Source organism: Somniosus microcephalus, unplaced genomic scaffold, assembly GCF_052327205.1.
Source record: "Somniosus microcephalus isolate GS21.2 unplaced genomic scaffold, FLI_Smic_1.0 unresolved_chr3, whole genome shotgun sequence".
NCBI classification, from domain to species: Eukaryota; Metazoa; Chordata; class Chondrichthyes; order Squaliformes; family Somniosidae; genus Somniosus; species Somniosus microcephalus.
The window spans coordinates 71,235,139-71,256,514 of NW_028225181.1; the positions used below are offsets into that span (position 1 = coordinate 71,235,139).

Consider the following 21,376-nt stretch of genomic DNA (forward strand, 5'->3'; position numbering starts at 1 on the left):
GTATCAGCAGGTGGGATGACTGAGTGAATCCCTTCCCACACACTGAGCAGGTGAACGGCCTCTCACCAGTGTATAGGAGCCGATGTCTCTTCAGCTCACTGGAGCTTTTAAAGCTTTCCCCACAGCCAGAACATTTAAAGGGGTTCTCTCCAGTGTGAACTCGCTGCTGGGCCAGCAGGTTGGAGGACCGAGCGAATCCCTTCCCACACACGGATCAGGTGAACGGCCTCTCCCCAGCATGTAGGAGCCGGAGTCTCTTCAGCTCCCCAGGGCTTTTAGAGCTTTTCCCACAGTCAGAACATTTAAAGGGTCTCTCGTTGGTGTGAACTCGCTGGTGTATCAGCAGGTTGGAGGGCTGAGCGAATCCCTTCCCTCACATGGAGCAGGTGAATGGCCTCTCCCTAGTGTGTAGGTGTTGGTGTCTCTTCAGCTCCAAGGAGCTTTTAAAGCTCTTCCCACAGTCAGAACAGTTAAAGGGTCTCTCGTCAGTGTGAACAAGCTGGTGTGTCTGCAGGGTGGATGCCTGAGTGAATCCCTTCCCACACACGAAGCAGGTGAACATCCTCTCCCCAGTGTGAACTCACTGGTGTTGCTTGAGCTCCTGGGGGATTTTAAAGCTCTTCCCACAGTGTGAACATTTAAATCGCCTTTCATCAGTGTGAACAAGCTGGTGTGTCAGCAGGGTGGAGGACTGCAAGAATTCCTTCCCACACACAGAGCAGGTGAATGGCCTCTCCACAGTGTGGAGGCACTGGTGTCCCTTCAGATCCCGGGGCTTTTAAAGCTCTTCCCACAGTCAGAACCTGTAAATGGCCTCTCATCAGTGTGAACAAGCTGGTGTCGCTTCAGATGCCCGGGCCTTTTAAAGCTCTTCCCACAGTCAGGACATCGAAATGGTCTCTCCCCATTGTGAACTCGCTGGTGTGTTTGCAGGTGGGAAGAACAAACAAAATCCCTTTCCACACATGGAGCAGGTGAATGGACTGTCCCTGGTGTGACTGCGCCGTTGAACTTTCAATGCAGACGGGGAACTGACTCCCTTCCCACTGTCCCCACTTTTACCCAGTTTCTCCCCGGTGTGACGGTGCACGTGTCCCACCAGGTCAGGCGATCGGCTGAATCCGTGTCTACACACTGAACACGTGTGCGGTTTGTCATCGCTGCTTTCTCCTTCCATGTGCAAAGGCCGATGATATTCAGGTCCTGATGAATCGAGTGACTCTGTCAGATTTTGACGTGATGTTTGGTCTGAGCTTCCCGCCTGTAACTGCTCCACTTCTATAACCCTGTAAATCGAGTTCAGAAAAGGATCAGAGGCAAACTGTTGTTTAATTTTCCCCTTTCCGAACCTCGGGGCAGTTGTCGAAGTCTCGACTTCCGAGTAAGACTCTTTAAACACAAAGTATCGTCAAAGGAAGACTTTATTAGTTCTTGTATACAAGGGAAGCGGACATGTAGACAATGGCTACGCTGACCACTTCAAAGATCATAGGCAAAAGGTAACATATTTATAGTTAAAGCAGGCCTTCAGAATCACATGATCGAAGTCTGAGATCATAATTAGTAATAAGAAAAATATAGTGTTAGTAAAACTGTAATCAAGGATAAAAAGGACTGGAACAAAAGGAGTGCCTACAGATGGGGTTATCTAATCTATAAGTTCTGTTCTCTGACTCCCCATCCTGGTTTATACATGACTCAAGGACTTTCTTCATCTAACTATGAGAAAGAGATAGGGAGGCTAGCAGTATGTATCTTTGGAGGTCTTTGTTCTAATAAACAGTTGAGATCATTTTGTTAATTGGAGAGTTCCGCTTTTTCAGCAGAACTAGCAATTACTAATCTATGGAAGCCATTTTGTGTTTTCTGGTCTGTACCTTGGGAAGCCATTTTGTAATATAAAAGTACACTTCCTCACAGTGAAGCTGATTTTCAGGCCCCAGCTGCTGCACAGGTTGGTTGAAAGGATCAGCAGTAATGGCAGCTGTAATACCCACAAGCCCCCGGCACTGCAGAAAGTGCTCTGTTGACTCTGAGTCCCGTGCATGTGCTCATGGCCCCCGCGCTCTCCCTCCTGCTCCACAATCGCCCGTCCCGATTGGTCCACAATGTGCAAGATCAGCGCACAAAACCCCGCGGTTAGAACATCGGGCACGCATGCGGAGCCGCAACATCTGGTATGCGTGCGCGACTCAGGTGGGGGGCGAGTCGGTGTTTCGTCTCAGCCGCCAGGGAGGTGCGCATGTGCAGGACAACCCAACATTCTTCCCATCAGCAATCACTCCCTCGTTTCTTTAATAAAAACAGAAAATGCTGGAAAAACTCAGCAGGTCAAGCAGCATCTGTGGAGAGAGAAACAGTTAACGTTTCAGGTCGATGACCTTTCATCAGAACTGCTTCTTTAGTGTCAGCTGTGGCTCAGGTGGTAGCACTCTCGCCTCTGAGTCAGAAAGTTGTGGGTTCAAGTCCCACTCCAGAGATTTGAGCACAAAAATCTACGCTAGCAGTGCAGTGCAGTACTGAGGGAGTGCGGCACTGTCAGAGGTGGAGTCTTTCGGATGAGACGTTAAACTGGGGCCCTGTCTGCTCTCGCAGGTGGACGTCAATGATCCTATGGCACTATTTCAAGAAAGAAAGGCTTGCATTTATATAGTGCCTTTCATGACCACCAGACGTCTTGAAGTGCTTCACAACCAATGAAGTACTTTTGGAGTGTAGTCACTGTTGTAATGTGGGAAAGAGCAGGGAAATTATCCCCGGTGTCCTAGTCAATGTTTATCCCTCAATCAATGTAACAAAATGATAGATTATCTGGTCATTATCACATTGCTGTTTGTGGGAGCTTGTTGTGCGCTAATTGGTTGCCGCGTTTCCTACATTACAACAGTGACAGTACTTCATTGGCTGTAAAGCACTTTGGGACGTCCGGTGGTGGCGAAAGGCGCTATAGAAATGCAAGTCTTTCTTTCTTCACCGGTCTCACCAGCGACCTCTTCTGGCTGTTGGTTGATTGACAGCCGAGAGTCCACGCATGCGCACAGGGAGCGGCGGTTTGGGCCGAGTCCGGCATAGCGACCCCTCCCGGTCACCGAGGGCAACAACCACGCATGCCCAGAGGACACCAACCCCCCTCCCCCACGCAGAGCGGCGCCTGCGCACTCGGATCCTGCCGGACGGAGTCGGCGCGGGCCATTCCGGGGAAAGGCCTTGGTGTCAGTTCCAGAGTCGCGATCGGTGACGCTAAGTGAGTTTTCTCTGCTCCGATTGGGTGGAGAATTGCGCGGGGTAGGGGGGATGGGTGGATCGGGAGAGAATAAAGAGAAATAGAAAAACCTGAGAGTCCGCGAGGCCCCGGACCAAGCGCCGGCAGTTGGACGGAGCACGTGATCTCCTCGGGGACACGTGACCCGGGATTGACGGGAGCTTCTGACCAATAGGGAGCGAGCGGGGCTGGAGGATCGAGCCGGTGGCGGATCCTCCAACCAATCGGGGAGCCCGAGGGGTGGGACCAGCACCGGCTGATAGTCTGATCCGCAGGGCAGCGAGTTTCTCCAGTCCCTTGTTCAGGGCCCGGGGCCAGGGGAGGCTCTGGGCCTTTATTCCCCTCATTGGACACAAGGCTCTTTGGCTCACAACACACTGGCTCAGGTTTTAATAGAGACTTTTTAAATTCATCAATAAAAGCAGATAAACCGCGTGCTTCTGTGGAACAAACTCTAATATTTTAAAGAATCATAGAATGGTTACAGCACAGAAGGAGGCCATTCGGCCCGTCGAGCCCGTGCCGGCTCTCTGCAAGACCACTTCAGCTAGTCCCACTCCCCGCCCTTTCCCCGTAACCCTGCAAATTTCTTTCCTTCAGGTACTCAAGGGGCCGAATGGCCAACTCATGCTCCTATCTTCTATGTATCTATTATCCGAAGCACAGGTAGGCCCCACAGCGGCGGTGGCGGCGGACCTGTGAGGAGCGATGGTGCTGATATAAAGTGACGTGGTGGAGCAGGTAGGCCCCACAGCAGCGGACCTGTGAGGAGCAGCGGCGGTGATATAAAGAGCGAGGCGGCAGAGTTTATAGGGTGTCTGTAATTCTTGTGACACTTCCTGTGTCCCTGATAACCATGTGTGCGGGAAGTGTATCCAGCTGCAGCTACTGACAGACCGCATTGCGGCACTGGAGCTGCGAGTGGATACATACTGGAGCACTCACAATGCTGAGGACATCGTGCATAGCACGTTTAGGGAGTTGGTCACACCGCAGGTAAAGGCTGCGCAGGCAGGAAGAGAATGGTTGACCACCAAGCAGAGTAGTAGTCGCAGGCAGGTAGTGCAGGGGTCCCCTGTGACCATCCCCCTCTCAAACAGATATACCACTTTGGATATTGTTGGGGAGGATGGCTTATCAGGGGAAGGCAGCAGCAGCCAACTTCCTGGCACCGTGGGTGGTTCTGCTGCACAGGACGGGAGGATAAAGAGTGGGAGAGCTATAGTAATAAGGGATTCTATTGTAAGGGGAATAGATAGGCGTTTCTGCGGCTGCAAACGTGACTCCAGGATGGTATGTTGCCTTCCCGGTGCAAGGGTCAAGGATGTCTCAGAGCGGCTGCAGAACATTTTGGAAGGGGAGGGTGAACAGCCAATTGTCGTGGTGCATATAGGTACCAACGATATAGGTAAAAAAACAGGATGAGGTCCTAAAAGCTGAATATAGGGGGTTAGGAGGTAAATTAAAAAATAGGACCTCCAAGGTAGTAATCTCAGGATTGCTACCAGTGCCACGTGCTAGTCAGAGTAGAAATAGAAGGATATTTCAGATGACTACGTGGCTGGAGGAATGGTTCAAGGGGGAGGTATTCAAATTCCTGGGACATTGGAACCAGTTCTGGGGGAGGTGGGGCTAGTACAAACCGGATGGTTTGCACCTGGGCAGGACCGGGACCGATGTCCTAGGGGGAGTGTTTGCTAGTGCTCTGGGGGAGGGTTTAAACTAAAATGGCAGGGGGTTGGGAACCTGAGCAGGGAGACAGAGGAAAGGGAAACAAGGATAGAAGCAAAAGACAGGAAGGAGAAAAACAAAGGTGGCGGTCAGAGAAATCATGGGTTTAAATCAAACATAGCCACAGTAAATAATAATTCTAAAAGGTGTAAGAGTGTTAAAAAAAACAAGCCTGAAGGCCTTGTGTCTTAATGCGAGGACCATTCGTAATAAGGTGGATGAATTATTTGCGCAAATAGAGGGAAGCGGATATGATCTGATTGGGATTCCGGAAACATGGCTCCAGGGTGACCAAGGCTGGGAACTCAACATCCAGGGGTATTCAATATTCAGGAAAGATAGGCAAAAAGGAAAGGGAGGTGGGGTAGCATTGCTTTTTAAAGAGGAGATTAACACAATTGAAAGGAAGGATATTGGCTCTGATGATGTGGAATCTGTATGGGTAGAGCTGAGAAATACCAAGGGGCAGAAAACATTAGTGGGAGTGTTATACAGACCGCCAAACAGTAATGCGGAGGTTGGGGATGGCATTAAATGGGAAATTAGAGACGCGTGCAATAAGGGCACAGCAGTTATCATGGGTGACTTTAATCTACATATAGATTGGGCTAACCAAATTAGAAACTATGTACTGTGGAGGAGGAATTCCTGGATGGTTTCCTGGACCAATATGTCGAGGAACCAACTAGAGATCAGGCCATCCTAGACTGGGTATTATGTAATGAGAAAGGATTAATTAGCAATCTTGTTGTGCGAGGCCCCTTGAGTCAGAGCGATCATAATATGATAGAATTCTTCATTAAGATGGAGAGTGAAGTAGTTGACTCAGAGACTAGGGTCCTGAATTTAAATAAAGGAAACTCCAATGGTATGAGGCACGAGTTGGGTAGGATTGATTGGGGAATGTTACTCAGAGGCTTGATGGTGGATAGGCAATGGCAAACATTCAAAGATCGCATGGATGAACTACAGAATTTGTTCATCCCTGTTTTGCATAAAAATAAAACAAAAAATGTGACTCAACCGTGGCTAACAAGAGAAATTAGAGATAGCATAAGATCCAAGGAGAGGAGATATAAATTGGCCAGAAAAAGTATTAAAGCTGAGGATTGGGAGCAGTTTAGGATTCAGCAAAGGAGGACAAAGGGATTGATTAAGAGGAGGGAAATAGAATATTTTAGTAAGCTTTCAGGGAACATAAAAACTAACTAGATATGTGAAGAGAAAAAGTTTGGTGAAGTCAAGCATAGGTCCCTTGCAGTCAGAATCAGGGGAATTTATAATGGGGAACAAAGAAATGGCTGGCCTATTGAATACATACTTTGGTTCTGTCTTCACAAAGGAGGACACAAATAACCTCCCAGAGATGTTGGAGTAACATAGGGTCTAATGAGAGGGAGGAACTGAAAGAAATCAGTATTTGTAGGGAAATGGTGTTAGTGAAATTGATGGGATTGAAGGCCGATAAATCCCCAGGGCCTGATAATCGACATCCTAGGGTACTTAAGGAAGTAGCCCTAGAAATAGTAGATGCATTGCTGGTCATCTTCCAAAATTTGATAGATTCTGGAAAAGTTCCCATGGGTTGGAGGGTAGCTAATATTAGCCCACAATTCAAAAAAGGTGGTAGAGAGAAAACGGGGAATTATATCGGTAGTGGGGAAAATGCTAGAGTCCATTATAAAAGATGTAATAGCAGAGCACTTGGAAAACAGTGACGGGATCGGACAAAGTCAACATGGATTTACAAAAGGTAAATCATGTTTAACTAATCTACTGGAATTTTTTGAGGATGTAACTGGTAGAATAGATAAGGGAGAACCAGTGAATGTGGTGAATTTGGACTTTCAGAAGGCTTTCGATAAGGTACCCTATAAGAGATTAGCGTGTAAATTTAAGGCACATGGGATTGGGGGCAAGGTACTGACTTGGATAGAGAACTGGTTGGCAGACAGGAAGCAAAGAGTTGGAATAAACGGGTCTTTTTCCGAGTGGCAGGCAGTGACTAGTGGGGTACCGCAGGGATCGGTCCTAGGACCCCAGCTATTCACAATATATATAAATGATCTAGATGAGGGAACTAGATGTAACATCTCCAAGTTTGCAGACGACACAAAGCAGGGTGGGCGTGTGTGAGGAGGATGCCGAAAAACTCCAGTATGATTTGGACAGGTTGGGTGATTAGGCAGAAGCATGGCAGATGCAGTATAATGTGGATAAATGCGAGGTTATCCACTTTGGTGGCAAAAACAGGAAGGCATATTATTACCTGAATGGCAATAGATTGGGAGAAGGGGAAGTGCAACGAGACCTGGGTATCCTTGTGCACCAGTCGCTGAAGGTAAGCATGCAGGTGCAGCAGGCGGTTAAGTAGGCAAATGGTATGTTGGTCTTCGTAGCGAGAGGGTTTGAGTACAGGAACAAGGATGTCTTGCTGCAGTTGTACAGGGCCTTGGTGAGACCACATCGTGAGTATTGTGTGCAGTTTTGGTCGCCTTATCTGAGGAAGGATGTTCTTGCCGTGGAAGGAGTTCAATGAAGATTCACCAGGCTGATACCTGGGATGGCAGGAATGACGTATGAGGAGAGATTGGGGTTGTACTCACTGAAGTTTAGAAGAATGAGAGGGGATCTCATTGAAACTTATAAAATTCTGACAGGACTGGACAGACTAGATGCAGGAAGGATGTTCCCGAAGGTCGGGGAGTCCAGAACCAGGGGTCACAGTCTAAGGATACGGAGTAAGCCATTTAGGACAGAAATGAGGAGGAATTTCTTCACCCAGAGAGTGGTGAACCTGTGGAATTCTCTACCACAGAAGGCAGTAGAGGCCAATACATTAAATATATTCAAGAAGGAGTTGGATATATTTCTTATGGCTAAAGGGATCAAGGGGTATGGGGAGAAAGCAGGGACCGGGTACAGAATTTTGATGATCAGCCATGATCGCATTGAATGGCGGAGCAGGCTAGAGGGGTGGAATGGCCTACTCCTGCTCCTATCTTCTATGTTTCTATGTTTCAGTTTGAGATGGAGGAGAAGCTGCTGGGTTTAACCCCCAGTACTTCTGAGCCCAGGAGGACCCAACAATTTCCAATGTGAGACTGTCAAGGGAGGTGGATTCTAGGGGAGATTAGGTTGTTAAACAGACACTGTCCGTACAATGTAAAAGAGTATTGTTTTCGGAACAAGTATTTCTGTACAGGCTTTTAATCCAGTTTACAGCTACAGATTTGTTTTAATTCATTCTTGGGATGTGGGCGTAGCTCGCAAGAGCAGCAAATATTGCCAATCCCCAGTTTCCCGTTGAGAAGGGGGTGGTGAGTCGCCTTCTTGAACTACTGCAGTCCGTGTGGTGAAGGTATTCCCACAATGTTGTTCGGTAAGGAGTTCCAGGATTATGACCCAGCAACGATGAATATATCTGAGTCAGGATGATGTGTGACTTGGAGGGGAACTTGGATATGATGGTTCTCCCATACAACAGCTGCCCTTGTCCTTCTAGGCGGTGGAGGTTGCGGGTTTTGGAGGTTCTATCAAAGTTCTGGTCGAGTTGCAGATGTATACATTTCCTTTCCTTCTGCCCCTCCCCCTCCCCCTCCCACCTCTCTCTCTCTCTCTCTCTCTCCTCCCATAGAGGCCAGAGTCTTGTGTAGGCCCAAACCAGGTGGCGGATTCCCTTCCCTGAAGGACATTAGTGAACCAGTTGGGTTTTTATGGCAATCCGGCAGCTTTCATGGGCACTTTTTTCTAGTGCCGGCCCCACAAATGACCAGATTCACTGAGCTCAATTTCACAACCTGCCTTTGTTTTCTTGTGGGTTGTCTCTCACGCTCACTGTTTTAAATTAATTTTACAGGGCACTGGAAGGGGAGGATTTACAGATGGTAAGCTCAAACCAAACATCACTTCAAGATCTGACAGAGTCACTCGAATCATCGGATCTGAATATCACCGGCCTCTGAACATGGAAGCAAAAAGCACCGTTCACAGCGGGGAGAAACCGTACATGTGTTCTGTGTGTGGATGAAGCTTCAGCCAACCCTCTGACCTATCGAGACACAAGCGCATTCACACCGGGGAGAGGCCGTTCACCTGCTCTGATTGTGGGAAGGGATTCACTCAGTCATCCCACCTACTGACACACCAGCAAGTTCACACTGGAGAGAGGCCATTCACCTGCTCTGAGTGTGGGTAGGGATTCACTCGGTTATCCACCCTGCTGACACACCAGCGAGTTCACACTGGGGAGAGACCGTTCACCTGCTCTGAGTGTGGGAAGGGATTCACTGATTCATCCAACCTGCTGAGACACCAGCGAGTTCACACTGATGAGAGACCTTTTAACTGCTCGGACTGTGGGCAGGGCTTTAAAAGTTCCGGGGAACTGATACGCCATCAACGTGTTCACACTGACGAGAGACCGTTCAGGTGCTCTCACTGTGGGACTGGGTTCAGGCAGTCATCTGAGCTCACTATACACCAGCGCACTCACACTGGGGAGAGACCGTTCACCTGCTCTGAGTGTGGGAAGGGATTCACTAATTCATCCCACCTGCTGACACACCAGCGAGTTCACACTGATGAGAGACCTTTTAACTGCCCGGACTGCGGGAAGTGCTATAAAGGTTCCAGGGAACTGATACGCCATCAACGTGTTCACACTGACGAGAGACCGTTCAGGTGCTCTCACTGTGGGACTGGGTTCAGGCGATCATCTGACCTCACTGTACACCTGCGCACTCACACTGGGGAGAGGCCGTTCACCTGCTCCGTGTGTGGGAAGGGATTCACTCAGTTATCCCACCTCCTGACACACCAGCGTGTTCACACCGGGGAGAGGCCGCTCACCTGCCCTGAGTGTGGGAAGGGATTCACTAATTCATCCCACCTGCTGACACACCAGCGAGTTCACACTGGGGAGAGGGCATTCACCTGCTCTGAGTGTGGGAAGGGATTCACTCGGTTATCCACCCTGCTGACACACCAGCGAGTTCACTCTGACGAGAGACCTTTTAACTGCTCGGACTGTGGGAAGTGCTTTAAAAGTTCCGGGGAACTGATACGCCATCAACGTGTTCACACTGGGGAAAGACCGTTCAGGTGCTCACACTGTGGGATTGGGTTCAGGCAGTCATCTGAGCTCACTGTACACCAGCACACTCACACTTGGGAGAGGCCGTTCACCTGCCCTGAGTGTGGGAAGGGATTCACTTGTTCATCCACCCTGCTGAGACACCAGCGAGTTCACACTGGGGAGAGGCCATTCACCTGCTCTGAGTGTGGGAAGGGATTCACTCAGTCATCCATCCTGCTGAGACACCAGCGAGTTCACAACTGACTGCAGGGGTTGGATTCTGTTGTTGTTGCTGCTGTTAATCACATCCAGGACTGAACCATGTTCATTCTGACAGTTAGGGTTTGTTTCTGCTGATGTTAATAACCCCTATAACTGGGCTGGAGTTTAATATTTTGGATAGATGTCAAATAAATCAACTTTGTTTTAAACACATTGTTTAGATTTTCTTCTTTCCCACCTGATTGTTTAGCATCACCTGACTGGAGCTCAGAAAGGACAATCCTGGGGAGGATCGTAGAGCGGGAACAGAACTCCAGCCTGGACACAGTCCTTCAGGGCCACACTGAGAGGGGCAAACGGCAGTTTGGTCTTTCTCATCTCTCTTCACTGACAGCAAAGTCCCCATGAGGGTTAATCTCGAGACGTGTGAGAAATGTGTCCCAGCCGCTCTCTGCCATGGTTCAGAGCTCCTAGGCACGGAACAGAAGGCTCCTTTAGGAATGTACCCCAGTGCTTTTTTTTTAATGGCCTTTTTAACCTGTGTTGCTACTTTTAGTGATTTGTGTATCTGTATCCCTGGATCCCTCTGCTCCTCCAGCCCATTTAGCACTGCGCACACCGGGGCCCTGCTGGACCACCGGGGAGCGGGGTGTCGGATCAAGAGGAGCGCTGGGCTGAGCGATCGCGGCCGACACCCCGAAGAAGAAAGGGGAAGGGGGTTGCAGCCGGGGTGTTGCGTATGGCGATGACGTCATTGCCGGCGGTGCAGTGCTGCGGGGTGCTACCGGCTACCGCCGCCACTAACCTCCCGCTGAATATCGCGGGAAGCAGAAAGCAACCCAATTTCACCCCCTTGTCCAAGTATGTGTGGCCTCCTTATTCTTCCTACCAAAACAGACCACCTCACACTGATCTATAGTGAAATTCATTAACACACCACCTCACACTGATCTATAGTGAAATTCATTTGCCAATTACACGCCCATTCTGAAATTTATTAATGTCTTCTTGCATTTTGTCTTCCTTAGGATTAACTCTACCTCCCAATTTGGTGTCATCGACAAATTTAGAAATTGTATCTCTGATTCCCGAGTCCAAATCGTTTCTGTAAATGGTGAACAAAACTGGTCCCAGCGCCGATCCCTGTGGAACACCACTTCCCACCTTTTGCCAGTCTGAGTAGCTGCTCCCAACCCCTACTCTCTGTTTTCTGTTTTGTGACCAGCTTGCTATCCATAAACAGTATGTAAGATCGACAAGATGACCCAGGTCAGGCCGTGTGGAGTGAAGGGCCCGGCAGCAGAATGGATGGAAACAGAAATCAGAGGGTTGGAGTTAAGGGAAATTTGTTGCGATCTTTCCATCCATTCTGTTGCCTGGCCCTTGACTCCACATGGCCTGACCGTGGTCATCTTGTAGACCGTACATACTGCAGACACAGTGCACCAGTGGTGGAGGGGCTGGATATTGAGTCCTGTGGCAGGAGCGCTGATGAAGTGGATTTCTCTGTCCATGAGTTTTGAGGCATCGCTACTGGCGTTTTTCACCTCTTTCCACCTTTAAAGAACAACCTTGCTGCCAGTTTATTAAAGCCATTAACAGCCGCTCGGGTGGGACACACCAATAAATGAGGCCTTGTTTCCCTCAGAATGACAGGTCTGAATCCGAGTTAGAAAACATTTAGTAATTAAACTAGACTGGGCGGGGCCTGAGGTGTGAGTTAGTAACGGAAAATTGGTGGCCAGCGTACTTCACACCAGGGCTGAGGATCCGGGGACTCGGGTTTCTGTGTCATTTATTGATTAATTTTGTTTATTGCCCAATCTCAATCAGACAGGCGGGTCATCTTGCTGTCCGGCGGAGGCGAGGTTCCCCAGTGGAGGGCTCTCTACGCGGGAGTCCTTCCAGGCACCATTGCAAGTCCAGATGTGTTTTTTGCAGCCTAGAGGAGTCCACGGGCCGTGTATATATTCAGTGTGAGAGGTTGCAGCCCATGTGTAGTTACCTGAAGGGGCTGCTCCTCAACTCTTGGTTACACTTTAGCCCCACGCTCCTAATCTTTGTCCGCCCAGTGCAGAGGGGGGTGGGTAAGTCGCAGGATCTTCTCCTGGACCTGCTCTTGGGCCTGGTGAAAACAGCAATTTGTAGGTCCAGGATGGGCAGGGCCCATGGGGTGGGGTCACTCTGGCTGCCTGCCGCTCTCCCATGGTCTTGTCCGTGCCTGGGTGGCCCTGGATAGGGAGCAGGCAGTGTTTTGAACGGTACACTTGATGCCTTCCATGACCGGTGGGCGCCTCAGGTTAAAGATGGTATGATTAAGAAGTTTGCAGATGATACTAAAATCGGCTGTGTGGTTGATACTGAAGGAGGAAGCTGTAGATTGCAGGAAGATATCAATACATTGGTCAGGTGGGCAGAACAGTGGCAAATGGAATTCAATCCGGGGAAGTGTGAGGTAATGCATTTGGGGAGGACTAACAAGGAAAGGGAATACACATTAAATGGTAGGACACTGAGTAGTGTAGAGAAACAAAGGGACCTTGGAGTGCATGTCCACAGATCCCTGAAGGTAGCAGGCCAGGTAGATAAGGTGGTTAGAAGGCATACGGAATGCTTGCCTTTATTAGCCATGGCATAGAATACAAGAGCGGGGGGGGTTATGCTTCAACTGTATAAAACACTCGTTAGGCCTCAGCTAGAGTACTGCGTGCAGTTCTGGTCACCACATTACAGGAAAGATGTGATTGCACTAGAGAATGTACAGAGGAGATTTACAAGGATGTTGCTGGGAGTAGAGAATCTTAGCTATGAGGAAAGACTGGATAGGCTGGGTCTGTTTTCCTGAGAACAGTGGAGGCTGAGGGGAGACCTTATTCAGGTGTATAAATTTATGAGGGGCATAGGTAAAGTGGATAGAAAGGACCTATTTCCCTTAGCAGAGTGGTCAAAAACCAGGGGGCACAGATTTAAAGTAATTGGGGGAAGGTTTAGAGGGGATTTGAGGGGAAATGTCTTCACCCAGAGGGTGGTGGGGGTCTGGAACTCACTGCCTGAAAGGGTGGTAGAGGCAGGAACCCTAACCACATTTAAAAAGTACTTGGATGTGCACTTGGGATGCTTTACCCTGCAGGGCTACGGACCAAGAGCTGGGAAGTGAGATTAGGCTGGATCGCTCTTTGTTGGCTGGCGCGGACACGATGGGCTGAAATGGCCTCCTTCCGTGCTGTAACTTTCTATGATTCTAAGTGGCAATAATCGATCCTCACAATCACATTATGATTGAATTATTATTTGTGAGTGTCGCTGTATTGTACAGTTATTATTCATAGAATAGATTCATAGAGACTTACAGCACAGAAGGAGGCCATTCGGCCCATCGTGCCTGTGCCGGCTCTTTGAAAGAGTCGTGGTGTTTAGTCCCACATCCTCACTTTTTGTCCGTAACCCTGTCAGTTGCTCAAGTTCCCGTCCAACTCTGCTTTACAATTATTAACGGAATCAGCTTCCACCATCTTTTCAGGTCGAGTGTTCCCGATCCCCACAACTCTGAGTGGAAACATTTCTCCTCATCTCTCCTCTAGATCTTTTGTCAATATTGTTGACTCTTTGGCTTCTAGTTATTGACCCACTCACCAGAGCGAATGTTTCTTTCCCAATTTATTCTATCAAAATCGCTCACCATCTTGAAAACCTCTATTAAATCACCTCTGAACCTTCTCTGTTCCAAGGAGGACAGTCCGAACTTAGAACATAAGAAGTAGGAGCAGGAGTCAGCCATACGGCCCCTCGGGCCTGCTCCGCCATTCAATAGGATCATGACTGATCCAAACCTAGACTCACGTCCACTTCCCTGCCCACTCCCCGTAACCCCTTATTCCCTTATCAGCTAGGAAACTGTCTATCTCCGTTTTAAATTTATTTAATGTCGCAGCTTCCACAACTCTCTGAGGTAGTAAATTCCATAGATTTACTACCCTCTGAGTGAAGAAGTTTCTCCTCATCTCAGTTTTGAAAGGGCAGCCCCTTATTCTAAGACTATGCCCCCTAGCTCTAGTCTCACCCATCAGTGGAAACATCCTCCCCGCATCCACCCGATCAAGCCCCCTCACAATCTTATATGTTTTGATAAGATCGCCTCTCATTCTTCTGAATTCCAATGAGTAGAGGCCCAACCTACTCAACCTTTCCTCATAAGTCAACCCCCTCATCTTCGGAATCAACCGAGTGAACCTTCTCTGAACTGCCTCGAGAGCAAGTATATAAGTGTAGGGCCCAGACTTGTCCACAACACTCCAGCTGAGGCCTAACCTGTGATTTATGAAGTTCCAGCATCATCTCTTTGCTTTTATATTCTATTCCTCTGTTTATAAACCCAAGTAACCCATTATTGGTTGTTTAATATCTGTGGGGCACTGGGGCACTTGCCTTCATGGGTTTTGCTCCCATCTGGTGTCACTGGGGCAACTCAGAGTCACCCCTACAGGTGGTGAAAAATGGCCCAATCTCAATCGGATGACAAAGATGAGGAGAAATGTTTTATCTCAGAGGGTTGTTGAGATCTGGAACGCTCAGGGAGTGGGTTAATGAACCCCGGGATCCCTGATAGCCAGCCAGGATCTTGTGCTGCTGCTGTGCCAGAAGAGAAGAGAGGAGAGGAGAGGAGAGGTCTCTCTCTCTCTCTCTGTGTCCAGGAGGAGAGACCACATCTGTTGCTGCTGCAGCTACTATTGGGGTGCCAGAGGAGAGGAGAGACCAGGAGACCAGACCAGAGCTAACAACAAAGGGAAGCCATCCGATCACTGCTTCCCCAACTGGTCTCCATTACAGGAGAGGGAGAGAGGGGAGAAAAACAAACATCCTACATCTGTTCAGAAGGAGGGAGAGCTGTTGGAAAACTTCTACAGGTGGGTGTCTCATGGTGCACTCTCATAAAGACTTTGTACTTAAGTGGGGGGAGGAAAGAAGAAGGAGAAGAAAACATCTAGGGGTGTGTGTGAGTGTGTGTGGCTCTTGTAGAAACAGGGCAACACACACCACTAGCAAACACCCCTCCCTATTGCTTGACCTGGGACAGCTGGAGCTGCCCAGGCAAAGTCATCATTTAATTATCACATCGTTAAGACCTGGTGGTGGACTGAGCCTGGGCATCTCCAGCTTTATTTTCCCAGGTGAAGACATCTTCTCCCCCCACAAGAAGACCATCAATAGAGATTATTTTTCAGAGAGTGCACCCCTGCGAGCACCCACTCACCATCTTGAGTGGAGACCCAGCCCCTGCGGCCTCTCTCCTTCCCACCCCCCCTTTCTCTCTCTCTTTGTCTCTCTCTAAAGAGACACCTCATATCCATTAATTGCCCGTTGAGCAGAGGAGAGAAGGCCCCTCTCCCAATTTAATCAACAAGGGGAGAGGTGTGCCTTCACTTTTAAAGCTCCCTCTGCTCAGGGAAAACAACCATTGAGGCCATTAACATCACCAAGCCTGTGACTTGGGGTGGGTGTAGCCCTTTATAATAAGCGCCCCACGATGTTGACCACATCATCGCCGGTGACGGGGCCAGCAAGGTCATACGCAAGTGTGGCAGCCACGGCCAAGGCTGCTCCCGCTGCTTCTGCCCCGTCACCTTTCCGCCTTCTCACTAAAAAACACAGGGCGAAGAGCTACACTCACCCCAACATGACTATCAAAGCATGCGTGAAGGCCACGGCTGGGGTTGTCGGCCCTTCAGCCATCGTCATCGCCTCAAAAATGTACGGCAAGGCTGTGTTCTTCCTGGCATCGGAGCGGGCGATGTCCCTGGCCGTAACCAAGGGGCTCACCATGGGCGGGACCTTCCTGCTGGTGGATCCTCTCAAGGCCACCGTGCAGAGAATCCTTTTATCAAACGTCCCACCCTTTGTTTCGGCTGAGCTCCTCCTCCCCCACCTACGTCAACTGGGGGAGGTGATGTCGGGGATCACACCAATCCCGCTCGGATGCAGGGAGGCCAGCCTCCGGCACGTCTTCTCCTTCCGACGCCAGCTTTTTGTTCAGCTGGCTCAGGAGGACACCGAGGGCACTTTTATTGTGCGCCACGAGGGGGCTGCCTACCGCATCTTTTGGACGTCGGACGGTGTGCGGTGCCATGCCTGTAAGGAGGTGGGGCATGTACGAAAGAACTGCCCCACCTCCAAGGCTGCCAGAACAGCTGAGGCGGCCAAGGCTGGTGCCACCACCGCTCGCCCCCCCCGATTCTGTCCGCGCGTCCTCAACACCTGATTCGCGGTCGACGTCGGAGGCCAACGCCATCACAGCCTTCAGCGGGGGGTAGGGAGAGCGTCCGAGCGAAGGGAAGGTGCGGAAGAAGATGAAGCACCTTAGGGCGGGTCCCCTCGGTGAGCATGTGGATATGGACGGTCTGCTGGAACTTACACCTGCATACCTTGCGCTGGTGGCGGCAGAGTCTCGGAGTTTGGGGGGCCTCGTGCCCGGGCCCGTGATCGCAACCGCTGAGGCGGAAGAAGTAAGACCTGCGACCGGGCTCGAGGGACCCGAGCAACCCGCGCAATGGGAGGGAGCGGAGGAGGAGGCTCCGGTAGGTATGGAGGTCTCCCAGCCTTCGTGTCCCTCCATAACAAAAAGGAGGCGCGAGTCCCTGGGAGAGGAGGAGGACCACGAGAGACAATGTCCCTCCTCGTGGAGGGAATCGTCACCCGCCATGGGTGCTGTGCGCCCCCCCCCCACCGTTACTGACATCTATATTCGGCAGGAGTTGCCTGTCCCTCGGGAGGGTACGACAGATGAGTCTGTCCTGCCTGCGCCTCCCGGGGATGGGGAAGAGACCCTGCGCATTGGGGAGGACTTCGAATCTACCCGCAGAGGAAATAACAAGAGAACCATTACATCTTGCCATGTCGGGCACCCTGGAGACTGGGATGGGCGAGGCCAGTTAGGCTGGGATCGCCCAGGACAGTCCGGACCATTCCCAGGTGCTGCTCGACGTGGCCGAGGAATGTATTCAAGCTCCCCAGTCCGCTGGGTCGGTGGCTGATGGTGGTGAGGGGGAAGAACCCCTGACTCCGCCTCCGATGCTGTCGCCGGGGGTGTTGGGGGAAATGGGGATAGTGTTCTCCCCGGTTTCCCCATGCACCCCGGTGCCTGGGGCGGAGGGGGGCCCCGAACTGCTGCCGCCTCCTGACCCGTCACCTCTGGAGGAGCCCAGGGAGGAATCCTCTGCCGCCGATCCTGGGGGTGGGATCAGGACAGAGGCGGGGCTGGCTGATGACGACCTCCTGGAGGAGGACGGGGACCCGGCGGAGAGCACCGAGGATGAGTCAGACTCCGTCGCCAGTGAGGTGGCGGATACCCTCGTGCCCCCCTCCGAGTCCCCCCTCATCCCCGTTGTGGAACTCCGGGACTTTCTGGCTGCATGCCGGGGTCGCCCTGGCAAAATCCGGATGGCCCTAGACAGATGGTCAGATCTGGCGCTGCTCGTTGGATCCGTCCGTGCTGCTGTCAAATCCATGGGCGCGGACGAGGGCGCGGGGCCGTGCGAGCAGCGTCGGATCAACAAGTTCCTCGCTGGGCTGTTGAGGGAGTGGTGGTTGACAAGCGGCCGCTCTCCCTCCTCCCGTTAGGTTAAGTAGAGGTTGCGCTATGCTCTTGTCATGAAGATAACCATAGCCAGCCTCAACATCAATGGCAGCAGAGATGCACGCCGTAGATTTAATAACTTCTCAGTCCTCTGGGACGAGAGGTATGTGGTGTGCTTCCTGCAAGAAACCCACACCATTCCGGAGGACGAGGCCACGTGGCTCCTGGAGTGGCAAGGAGGGGTCAGCATGAGTCACCTCTCCAACTATTCCAGCAGGGTGGCTATCTTGCTGGCCCTGCATTTTCAGCCAGTTATTTTGTGGATCAAGGAGCATGTGCCGGGCCGCTTGCTCCAGGTCATTGTTCACCTGGGGGGCATGCCTCTCCATCTAGTGAACGTGTACGCCCCCACGGCCGGTGCGCTTCTTTGAAGAAGTGTCTGCTCTTCTGGGCTCCATCGATGTCGGCGAGTGCGTCATCCTCGGGGGGGATTTTAATTGCACCCTCGAGGCGAGGGACCGTTCGGATCCCCCGTACAGTCTGGCGGCGATGGAAAAGTTGAGGGACCTGGTCGGGTCCTTCGACTTGGTGGACGTCTGGTGAAATCTCCATCCCGACTCCAGCGCCTTCACTTATGAGAGGTCTGGAGGAGGAAGGTCCAGAATCGACCGCCTTTACATTTCCCGGGTGTACGTCTCCTGCATTCCGGCGGTTTCCATGCGGCCGGTGCCAGGCACGGACCACCACCTGGTGTGGGCGGAGCTCGTTCTGTTACGCGCACGGGGGGGGCCCGCGTACTGGCACTTTAACAATCTGCTGCTGGAGGACGAGCGGTTCCAGGATTCGTTTCGTCGGTTCTGGGCCGACTGGAGAAGGAAGGGGGGGGGCTTCCCCTCCTTGAGGCTATGGTGGGACGTGGGCAAGGCTCACGTCCATCTCTTCTGTCAGGAGTATGCGAGGGGGTCGACCAAGAGGCGGGAGGCCCAGGTCGGGCGGTTGGAGAGGGAGGTGCTCGACCTGGAGTCCCGTCTCGGTCAAGTCGTCAATGACCCAGCCCTGCAGAAGGTGTACGAAGAGAAGAAGGGCGCGCTGAAGGACCTACAGCTCGTCGAGTCCCGAGGCGTGTATGTGTGGTCGCGGATCCAGATCCTCTGGGACCTGGCCCGTGGCTCCCCCTCCTTCTACTCGCTGGAAAAAAGATGGGGGGTCCGTAAGCAGCTCTTGGGGCTGCTGGCCGATGACGGATACCTGGTCTCGGATCCGGAGGGGATCAGCGCGGAGACCCGGGCCTATTACGGAGCTCTGTTCTCTCCGGATCCGTCCAGCAAGGATGCGCGCAGAGTTTTGTGGGAGGACCTGTTGAAGGTCGGCCTGGAGGGCGCCGAAAAATTGGACGCTCCGCTAAGCTTGGCGGAGCTGACCGGCGCCCTCAGCCAGCTCTCGAGGGGAAAGTCCCCGGGGCTGGATGGGCTAACCGTGGAGTTCCACAGGGCGTTCTGGGACGTCCTGGGGGGTGACTACGCGTGGGTCCTGGGGGAACATCTGGCAACCGGGGAGATGCCCCTCTCGTGGCGCAGGGTGGTCATTGTCCTGCTGCCTAAGAGGGGCAATCTCAGCCTTTTAAAAAACTGGTGCCTGATTTCCCTCCTTAGCACGGATTGTAAAATTATTGCCAGGGCCATGTCTGCCCGCCTTTGCACTGTGCTGGCCCACATGATCCACCCCGACCAGTCCTACACGGTCCCAGGCCGGACTATCCACGATAACATCCATCTGGTTCTGGACCTGGTCCACCATTCCCAGAGGCCTGGTCTGTCGGTCGCCTTCCTTTCCCTGGATCAGGAGAAAGCATTCGACAGGGTGGATCACGAGTATCTCTTCGGAACTCTGCGTGCATTCGGGTTCGGGATGCATTTCGTCACCTGGATCCGACTTCTGTACGCCGCCGCGGAGTGTCTGATTAAAGTTAATGGGTCTTTGACGGCGCCCCTTCGCTTCGGGAGGGGGGTGCATCAGGGATGCGTCAGTTATACGCCGTCTGCCTGGAGCCTTTCATGCGCCTCTTGTGGAAGAGGTTGACGGGACTGGCTGTGCAAGTGCCGGGCATGGAAGTTGTCCTCTCGGCTTATGCCGATGACGTGCTCCTCATGGTCACGGATCCCGCTGACTTGCGGAGGATGCGAGAATGCCAGCAGATTTACTCGGACGCATCCTCCGCCAGGATCAACTGAGAGAAATGTTCTGGACTCCTGGTGGGCCAGTGGCGGATGGACTCCCTGCCAGAGGAGTTCAGGTCCTTCGCCTGGAGCACCACGCACCTCCTCTACGTCGGAGTCTACCTCAGCCCCACCGAGGACACCTGGCCGGTGAGCTGGCAAGAGCTGGAGGCCAAAGTCACCGCTCGCCTAGGACGGTGGACAGGACTGCTCCGAGTGTTGTCCTATAGAGGTCGAGCGCTGGTCATTAACCAGCTGGTGGCCATGTTGTGGTACCGGTTGGTCACTTTGATCCCGCCCCCTGCGTTTGTCGCCAAGATGCAGAAGAAGTTCATTGACTTCTTCTGGGACAAAGGGAAGCACTGGGTCTCTGCCGCGGTTCTGAGTCTCCCGCTTAGGGAGGGCGGTCAGGCACTGGTGTGCCTTCGCACCCGGGCGGCAACTTTCCGTCTTCGGACCCTGCAGAGATACCTGTACATCGAGAATCCTCCTCGATGGTGTGTGCTGGTGACGTATTTCTTCTGCCAGCTGCACGGCCTCAACTATGACACGCAGCTCCTGTTTGTGGAATTGGGCCGTACGCATGCCTACCTGCGGGAGTTGCCTGTCTTCTACCAGGAACTGCTATGGGTCTGGAACAGCATCGCCTCCAGGCGGAGTTCTCCCCCGTCAGGAGTGGCAGCTCTCCTTCAGGAGCCGCTGCTCAGGAATCCGCACCTCCGTGACCGCTGGATCGGGCGGCTGGCGGAGGGCAGGGCTGTGCCTGGTAAGGTGACCAGGGTCGGGGACCTGCTCAATGGCGGAGGAGCGGGCTGGATGGTGCCGGAGGAGCTGATGCAGCACCTGTCCTGGGCCAACGTCCAGCTCGCGGCCAAAGCCATCGAGACACTGAAAGCAGCACTGGGCCCCGACTCCACTAGGTATATCGAGGAGGCTCAGGCACGTGGGGCGATCCCGTCCGAACTGACCCCTGTTCGGATGGAATTCCTCATCGGCGCGCAGCCCCAAAACCCCTCTCAGGAACCGGCGCCTCACAGCTTGAGCCATCTCGGAGAAATGCCCTCCGTGTCTTTTAGTTCTGCGCAGAGGGGTTTCCTGTACGGGCTGCTCCTGCACACTCTCCACTTTGCCATCTTCGCCTGCCGTCCGGACTCACCTTGGCGTGCCATCTTGCCATCCGGTGGAGGCGGAGGTCCCCAATGGAGGGCTCTCTACACGGGAGTCCTCCTTTGTTCTATTGGGGACTTGGCCTGGAGGGTGTTGCATGGAGCAGTCCCGTGCAATAAGATTTTAGATAA

At 52.1% G+C, this 21,376-nt stretch overlaps 1 pseudogene; it reads left to right on the forward strand.

The window, feature by feature from the left end:
* Positions 1 to 2,157: 2,157 nt before the first annotated feature.
* The window catches only part of LOC147091945 (uncharacterized), a 58,858-nt pseudogene continuing 39,639 nt past the window's right edge, over positions 2,158 to 21,376 (forward strand).